At 40.8% G+C, this 8,130-nt stretch overlaps 1 protein-coding gene across 1 annotated transcript in view; it reads right to left on the minus strand.

Moving 5' to 3' along the window:
* The window catches only part of gcgrb (glucagon receptor b), a 45,475-nt gene extending 42,116 nt beyond the window's left edge, over positions 1-3,359 (minus strand). The window contains exon 1 of the mRNA XM_084374937.1: positions 3,067-3,359. The gene's annotated coding sequence lies outside the window, so the exon portion shown is untranslated. The remainder of the gene's footprint in view (positions 1-3,066) is intronic.
* Between the last annotated feature and the right edge of the window lie 4,771 nt (positions 3,360-8,130).

The raw sequence follows: 8,130 nt of genomic DNA on the forward strand, positions 1-8,130 counted from the left end.
TGGCCCCCACAGACTCCAACCATCGTCCTGCTGAATGAGCCTTGCTCAGTCTTGTTTCAGGCTCTGTCTTTGTCTGCGTATTGATTGAAAAAAAGTTTATCCACTGAAACCTTGGGCTTTTGACAATAGTGATCGTGTCAGGAGGAGGAAGTTAATGGAAAAAAGACATTAGCTTACTTTGCCTGCTTTCATGTTTGAAGACCAACGTCTGTGAATCAATATCTCTCCTTTGTAAACGCTCCCTGCACGTGCCCATCCTGACCAGGCAAATCAAATCTCTGGCCATCATACCATTACAAAAGAGTGGTCTGATGTCTGGGGTAGCCACGGAGCCCGGAGGCAGGACAACTTAGGATATTACTTCTTGGAGAGCAGACAAAAACACAGATCGGGGGCAAAAGGACACAGAGGGAGAGAAAAGGCTCGGGTTTCCAGAGATTGGTACAAGCACCAACTTTGGGGCAGAAGTTGGGACAGCCAATCACATCAGCGGCTCTCGTCTCATTTTAAAGCAGGAGACGATCTTTTAATGGGATGAGAGTTCACGACAGCTTTCTGAGGAGGAACCTGTCAGTGAGGTGCAGAATGCAGAGGCACCGATACAACAATGATTCTTTAAAGGTGCACTATGTAACTTTTTTAGCAACAGTTCTGGTAACTTCCTGATGGGCAACATGCTCTTTTGGTTCTGACCCCATCCTGAACCAAGTACAAGCCCGTTTTGCTCTCATGTTTACAAACTCAAATGTAAACATGTGGCTTTAAAATAAATGTAAAACTCATGTTATGTCTTTTTGCTTGAAAAATGACAACATGTGTAATCCAATTAATTTAAACTTCTGGGATTAAAAAGTGGATTCATCTTCACTCCTGTTTATCAACCTGACTGCAGCAGCGATCCGCAGAGCTGACCTACGCATTCGGGTTTTCATGTTCTGTAATGACTGCCGACTGGAACTGGAGGGGAGACGTGCTGTGTTAATGCATATTATATCTTTAAAGGAATAACTGATGATCCAAATAGATGCCAATGAATTTCTTGCAGATTGATTGCTCCGCTAATTGTTGCAGCTGTAATCACAGAATCATTTTGACGTACTTCACAAAGATTGGCCTGATGACATTATTATCAGTTTGTAGTGGCGGCTTGTCTATGTCTGTTTTGATGTTAGTCTTCAGTCCTATTATCATGTTTTTTACTCCTTACAAGCCTGATAAGGGACATTAACTGCACATTAAACGTCTATAAGGACTATATACATTGCATTTGTTGCATTTTATGTAGATGTAACAATGCTCACATGTCACCAGATTAATAATAAAAACAGGCTGTGATCATGGAATATGTGAACTCATCAAAACAATTATGTTTCCCCCCACATGATTCAATCAGTCTTCTGCACACAAGCAGTCCCTTATAGAGATATAACGTTGATGTACGGCTAATGTGGCCGCTATAGGCTACTGTTTACTAACTGCTGATGACCGCAGGGCCACTCACAGACCCTGAAGGCACACTACAGGGTTGCAGCTGCGTTGGGCTACAATAAATCTCCTCTGCAGATGTCAACCGGCAGAGATTTCCTACTGTGTGCTGATTCTAGATTATTTCCCAGCGCAGCCTTTACACGGTGATCACAAGGCAACACAAGGCATCGAGGGTTCAAGAAAGGAATGCTGTTTGTGGTGAATGAGAAATATTTGCTCCAGTATTGAAACCTTTAATGTCACCATCACAAAATAACAGTGTTGTAAAAAAGTATGCAAAAGTCACACTTGAGTAAAAGTAAAGATATGGTGTTAAAATATTACTTTGGTAAAAGTGAAAGCCATCCATACAAATAGTACTCGAGTAAAAAGGCTTAAAGTATCTGATATGATATGTCCTTAAGTATTAAAAGTAAATTATTCACGTATTTGGCTCTGATGCGGCATGTAATCTGCAAAGTGACTACTGGAGTGAATGTAGTGGAGTGGAAGTATAAAGCAGCAGGAGATGAAAAGTAAAGCCACCTCAAAATTGTACTTAAGTACAGTACTTGAGTAAATGTACTCAGTTACATTCCATCAGTGGAAACAGAAAACACAACAAACATTTTCTTTGTGCAACTGAGATGAAATACTCCCCCTGTATTTCACAACATTATCATCATTTATCAGAATTTTTCTAACCAGGAGACTAACTAAGTACATTTACTCGAGTACTGTAGGCTACAGGCACAACTTCAAGCTCCCTTACTTGAGTATTTCCATTTTATGGAACATTATTCATCTGGTGATACGTGCACTTAAGTGTATCACATAGTTAAAGTACGCGTTAAGGTAAATTAAACATTTACATGTATGTATACACTGCTTAATTAGTGTTGACTTGGCGGCCTGGCCTATTACCGGATCTGATAGTCAGCATTTTTCTGATTATCAGATTCAGAGTTTTTTTTTTTTTCTTATTCACACATTTGCCTCCAAATGTAGTGTGGAAGCACAGAGTCGCATAACAATTGAAACACTCAAGTAAAGTAAAAGTTTGACAAAGCTGTACTTGAGTACAGTACTTTATAAGTAAATTTACTTGAGCCACAAAAATAACAAAAACAGAGAGAGAGGGGTGGAGAGATATTCATCACACTCCAAACGTTTTTATAATTCAATGTCCAGTGATCATGTGCCTCCCATTCATCATGAGCAAACACTCTGTAACAGCCAGCACAATATACATGCACTCATGTCCTGTGCTCTATTCGAGAGGCCTTCAAAGCAAAAAAAAAGCAAAAACTCGTGCTCCTAGACCCCATGTCTTTCTTATCCCCTCACCCAGTGCCTCATCATCTCCCACCAACAAACACGGACCATGGATGGAAACACTACAGTCACCTCAGAAAGTTGAGGCTGCGCTCTCCTCCATGTACTGTAATGCCCTCAGACCACAGAGAGAAGAAGACACACTCAGCTCTCCACATGAGCAGAAAGTTAAAGCCCGTCTGCCAACCGACAGGCTGCTCTGAGAGAGGGACGGACACACACACACACACAGGTGTGGAGCCAACACACACACACACTTCTTACCTAAGCGTCCAGACCTCCTATTGCGCCCCTGGCACCCCCACACCGCCCGCTGCTCATCTCCCGACCCGGTCCATCACCGCAGGTACAGTCCAGAGAGCACAGCCAGCACCATGACCGTGTCCGGACAGAGTCGGGCAAAACAAACAAGACGAGGGAGGAAAGAAAGAAAGAAAGAAAGAAAGAAAGAAAGAAAGAAGGAAAGACAGGCAGGCAGAAAGAAAATGGAAAAAAGAAAAAAAAAAGGAAAGACTGGACATGCAAGTTCTCAATGTTGCCCTTGTCCAGCTCTGACAAGGCTCACTTTTATTGTGTTTAATCTGTAGATTTCTATGAATCACTTCTCTAAGTTAAATCTCGCTCCTGCTGCAGTGGACTGACGTGCGTCTGACTGAGAGGGGCTTCATGGTCCGCTGTTGGTGCTCTGCGCTCCGACTGCTGTCAGCGCAGTCACCATGTGGAGGCTGACTTCCGGTGGAAAGTTTCAAAATACAGTTCAAAAGGGGGAACTGCTGCAACGCTGCAAGCGAGAGGCGTGATCAGTGTGTGTGTGTGTGTGTGTGTGTGTGTGTGTGTGTGTGTGTGTGTGTGTGTGTGTGTGTGTGTGAAAGCCAAAATTAAAAACTTTAATTAATTAATTAATTAATAATTGCCAGTGGCTGACTCAGGATGTTTGGGGGCGGGGCAAAAAAATAAGAACAAAAAGGGCACCACATGTATGGGGGGCACCAGCGAGCAGAAACTGTCAGACAACTGTCATGTTTAACTACCAAAGCTGCATCCAAGAGGGCACTTTGGTTACTCTGGTGGTACGTTGCCCCCTGTTTGGGTATGAATTTGACACATAGCGAAATTATTACATATTGTGCCTTTAAAACTAAAGTAACGAGCCTGTTTTGAAAATGTAAGGACTAGAGAGTACAGATGTTTGTGTTAAGATGTAGGGAGTAGGAGTAAAAAGATGTCAGAAAAATAAATATCCAAGTAGAACAGTAATACATTAACAGTATTAACAGTAGTACAGCAACAGAGTATTTCTACCTTGTTAGTTTCCACCTCTAAATGAATGAAAGACAAGTGAAATGTCATCATCTACATAATGCAAATATGTCAATGCCGTAAAATCAAAAAGGCACCAACAGACCTGCAGAGCGTCTGGGCAAAGCCTGCACATGCATCATGAATGCTACAGACTATGTGTTGTTAGTTTATCTGAACTGAAACAGCCTGTGCTCGACACAACAGATGCACTGAAATGTTACATGTTTCAGTGTGACTTCTATTGTTTTTGCAGCACATGGATTAAGGAATGAAGGGGAGCAGGAGCAGAGCCAACAGATGCTGAACAGATCAGTCCAGAGCACAGGAATGTGACTGCAGCACCAGTCGTGAAGCTGTCGGAGCAGGCGCTGTCTGCTGAACCTTGGACGGACGAGGCAAACGTTAACCTGTTCCACAGCGGGATCAATTCTCCACGAAGGGGTCAGGTTAGACCTTTTCTTCTGTAAATGTCTCACAATCTAAAGCCAGAGGACTCGACAGTAAAAACTGCTGCTCATCTATGAGATTGGTCTTTGAGGGGGTTGTAGTCTAAAGTGTTTGTCATGATCATGCTGATCTGTCTTCTGTAGGCTACCATCTGTTTTCGTGCCTTTATTTTGAAATGCAATCCTCTCAACTTCCGGTAGCCTTTTTTCTGAATGTGTTTAGCTTTACATAGGTCAGAGCCCGACCGCTGCTCCGAACTGAATGTGAATCAGTTAATGAATATCTTTCCTTTCTGACTCATGGAAGGTGGTTTTGGACTCCTCACAGTCCACAGGAATTTTAAAGGAAGTGATAAAACCGTTTATTGTGGATATTTATCAACGTTTTAAAAATAATAGATTTCTCTACGAGGAGAACTGTAAGCTGTAAGACACTAACTGTAAGCTGCAGAGGTGGGACTAGGAGGAGGATCAGGGGTCACTGAAAGGCTGCTCCCAGGTGCAGCTGCAGGCTGCAGTCAGCAGCAGGTAGGCAGAGTCAGCAAAACTGGTGACACGAGCTCCAACGATGAAACAGCTTAGAAGATCTGATGAGTGCCATCTTGATGTGTGAAGAAAACCTTTAAAAAATCATTATTAGTTTACTTTGAAGCGTAAACCTGCCAAAATCAAACTAACATGAAAATCAAGATGGACTTTTCAAGTATTCGATGGTGTACTTAACACGCAATGTAGTTTGGAGAAGAAATGTGGCAGGGTCCGCCAAATATAAACTTTTTTTTTTTTTTTTAAATTGTGTTGTCCTTTAAGGTCAGTTTGTTTATTCACTTTATTCAGTCATGAAAACAAAAAGAGTTTGTTTATTTAGACATTAAAAAAAATACAAGCAGACAATGAAGATCTGTCTCTTCTGATTCAAATTTCTTCCCTAAAATTACACAGTGCACCTTTAAAGAAATAAAATAAAACAAACAAAACTTAAAACTGTACACGTAGAGATTGTGCTCGTCGAGCACGTGTGTAATTAATAACAGTGATTATGGCTGAAATGAACCATTTTGAATGATACTTGTGGTGCTTTTCCTGCTACGTCAAGTCAAAATGTCCATTAAGCAGCTCTACTTTGGTCGTCAGGGTACGAGAAATGTTTCTTTGTACTGACAGTAAATTATACAGGGCATGTGTTGTTGGGCTTGAATTCATCTGAAGCTATTTCTAATCTCAAATTTAAAAAAGCTCACAAACAAGTTAGTGAAATATTTCCCTTGACCCTGGATTTTTTTAACTCTGTTCCCGTTACACAAATTTTACACCAACATCTCAGTTTTCTTTTCTTTTTTTGAATACGCTCGGAGACAGGTCATATCTTTAGTCCTCCCGCACTATGTTTGAAGCAACATTTTTACAGGTGCAACTAAAATCTAAGCTTTGAGTGATGTATTTTCATCTGCGCATTTCATTAGATTTGTGCATCTAATATCTGCCTTTTAGCTTCCTATGTTTTTTTGTTTTGTTTTGGTTGGGTTTTTACAAGTAAAGATTTTATTTCCAAAGCAATTTCCCCATGTAGTACTACAGTATCAAGTCAAATATCAGCCTGTAGGCTAATGATTGTGCTGAAGTATAAAAGTGAGGGCTGCATGCTGATAAAGCAGTGAGACACGTAAGGGGAAATGATACTGGAGACCATATTCGCTCTGGTGAACTCAGACTGCGTGTTTGAAACAATGAAGAAAGTACCCTCTTGGATGCCCCAATGGTAGATAAGACCCTCTAGGGTGCCCTTTCTGCATGCTGGTGGCCCCCTACATTCAGCTGGTGCCCTTTTTATTTTATTTTCACCCCTGCCCTTCAAACATCCTGAGTCCACCACTACATGTTTGCTATCTATTCTCTGACTACAATCAAACTGTCAGCTCTGTAAACTGGCTGTACAGTATGTCCCAGTGTTGTAGGATGTTCAGCCAATCGAAAAGGGGGAAAAAAAGTTACATACATGGAAGCATGTTTTTGTTTCAATGGTGGAGTTATGCACTTTTAATATTTAACAAGCATCCCTGTCTCCTATGAAGTTCTGTTTCATGCCACTCTGCATTTATAACCAACACCCTGTGATGCATCAATGCACAGACATTTAATCCAGGGTCAGCGCCTCATGATTAGCAGCATAACCCTGCAGTATTGATAATCAATAACGGAGTCTAGTTAAAGTCTTAGGGGGGTTGTATGTCGGCACCAGTGATGCAGACCAGAAGGCAGTTTCCTTGTGGATTTGTGGATGAACTGATAAGATAATAGAAGGATGCAGGGAAACATGAATGGATAAGAGCCATGAGGCACAGCCTGACTGGCTTAATTAAGAAAGCAACAGAGGAGTTTGAATGAAGCAGCAAGTTTCATTGATTCCATCCTGACTGTTTCCTTGGTTTTATTATTTCCTATAGATGAGCAGGGAGATAAATTGAAGCTGCATATGGAAGGTACTGTGCAAACTGTGTATAAATCATTAATTAAACTTAGTCGATTTACCTACATGGTTCAACAATATGTAGCCTAGTAGTGAAATCACACAGGATTTCAAACACATGATGCACATTTGGGTCGTGCTCACCTTTGTTTTAACCTCCAAATAAGTGATTTAGACAATCCTGTTCAACATGGGGTGGAAGTGGTTGCGAAAACATAGAAGTTTCTCTGTTTGAGGAGAGCCTGATCAACCCTGAGCTGGCTGGAGGAGGGTTGAATCTACATAAATAAAAACATTTTCATTTAAAAAAAAACAAAAAAAACGTAGCACCATAATCATCATTCAGAAAAGGGTGTGAGGCTTCTTTGCATATAACAGGACCTTTCGCTGACAAGGCCATCATGACCGCCACAGGCTTTGACTCTCAAAAAGCTTCAGCATTCTGTCTGATAGCTCTGGATCTTATTTTTGCCAGGTCCCAGAGATGTAAATGAGAATCCATTAATCTCAGTGCGAGGTATTATTGTGTTTCTGCTTCTGACCGCTCTCTGTCATACTTCAGGTGGTTCTCATGAAAAATGCAATTCAATATGAGAATGGCCTCTGAACTTGAGCTGTCACAGCCTCATCAGTGCGTAACGCAGACCAGTGCCTTTAACCCGTTAACGGTGGGCCATGAGCCAAAAGCAAACAGCCCATTTCTGCCAGTTAAAGAAAATGAATCGATGAAAAAAAGAAGTAATTATGAGATAAATGTTGACTTTTTTATCTTATAAATGTGACTTTTATCTAAATTTGGGCTTTTTTAAATCTGATAACAACTTTTCAAACTCATAATTATGAATTATCGTGGGAATGTTCTTCAACAGGCTGAGATGGGCTTCCACACAAAAACCTATTGTATTATCAAGATGTAAAACGGTACTAGGATCCAAAGTTCACTTAATTGACTGATTTAATTATGAAGAAATAAATAATAGTTTATTTCTTCATAATTCAGGCTCATGACTCACTTCATGAGCCTGAATAAGTAGAAAAAGAAAAGCTCAGTGACATCAGAGCTGCCATCTTAATAGAACAAGTGTATTTATATTGCACAGCATCTAATGTTAA

This window comes from Pagrus pagrus, assembly GCF_965226575.1.
Source record: "Pagrus pagrus genome assembly, chromosome: 2".
Classification (NCBI taxonomy): domain Eukaryota; kingdom Metazoa; phylum Chordata; class Actinopteri; order Spariformes; family Sparidae; genus Pagrus; species Pagrus pagrus.